Raw genomic sequence first — 1601 nt, 5'->3', positions numbered from 1 at the left:
ATTAATATTTTGTTAATGATTCATCCCAATGGACTATTTGATTGCTAGAAGTTTTTCCTAATATAGTAATGAAGTATTAATGATTTATCACGTCGCATAATGTCTAATTAGATAGTGACTCACGATCAAATGCTCAGACGATTATTTACAAATCAATGTCTTATGATCTATTACTATGAATGTTATTTTGTATACAATATTAATGTTGATTCTCTGTTGCAAATATAAATAATTGTTTACGAATTATAATTATCTTATTTTTGGTGAATAGGAATGTGAATTGTGTTATATTATACATTTTATTTTATTATCTATAATGTTAAAACTATTATGAATATTATTCTTTTAATGGAAAAATATTTCATATATTAAAACAATTACTATAATTTTTATTATCACTAAATATATTTTATGATATTATTACTTATTATTTTTTAATTTTTCATTTATCTAAGATAGTGCTAATATATTTAATTGTACTATCTGAGATATCGCTAAATATTAATTAATATGATATATATCTTAGATAATGCTAATGTATTTAATGTACTATCTAAGATAAATAAGAATTATAATTTTGCAATTTTTCAACCTTCATAAAAATTGTCTATTGAAATTTATTTTAAATAACCACGAATCAAGTAGCACACTAGCGCCAACGAATATTAATAGAAGACTCAAGATCCACGTGCGTTCCTTTACTTTACGTTACAGTTAACACGTATTAATCTCAAAATATTTTATGTTCCACGTGCTTAAATTTGAAAGTATTACGCGGAACAATGACAGAAACAAACTACTTCCTGAATGAAAATGTATTCTCGAATCATCGATATCTGACAACCTCAATTGCACGCAAATTATGCATATAAATATTTTCTCATAAATTCTCGTCATTCACTTATGATCATTAATAATAATCGATCACTAATGCATACATTGGTACATACTCATCTGTAAGAAAATATAGCAGTTAAAGATCATTAAAATAAATCTTTATATAGATACCACCATTTATGTTTCTCTAATTCTCTACGAATTTCAAATTTCAAATCTACGAATCAAATATCAGCTAATTGTTCGAAATTTAGTAATATAAATATTTTGAAATAAATTATTATAGCATTTAAAATAACTACTATCATATATAGCATGAAATTTTTTTCCATTAAAAAATAATATTTTTTTTTATAATATTTACATAAAAAATAATAGGATCTTTTATTTTTCTGATCTTATTTAAATCGTTTGTTATACTACGATTATAGAATTATTCATTATCTAAAAAGAATCAACCAAAAAAGTATCTAATCCTAAAATTTCAATAAATAAAAAGATAGCTTTTTCAATCCAATAAAAATACGTTTCTAACGACACGCAGATATTTACAGGAAAAAAAAGAGAGAAAGAAAGAAAGAAAAACAGAAAAGCGTGGGCGTAAGGCGACCGTGAGGAAACGCCAACCGAGGTAGGAACAAGTAGAGGAAAGGCGCAGTGGTCAGGCGAAGAGGATGAAGATACGCGCGGACTGATCGACCAATCGCGTCACGTTGGCGGGGGTTGTGCCATAAATGTCGCGTGGCGAGTCGCGGAAACTCGCC

This window comes from Apis dorsata, unplaced genomic scaffold, assembly GCF_000469605.1.
Source record: "Apis dorsata unplaced genomic scaffold, Apis dorsata 1.3 scaffold_570, whole genome shotgun sequence".
In the NCBI taxonomy this organism is placed as follows: Eukaryota; Metazoa; Arthropoda; class Insecta; order Hymenoptera; family Apidae; genus Apis; species Apis dorsata.
This window is presented reverse-complemented; position numbering follows the sequence as displayed.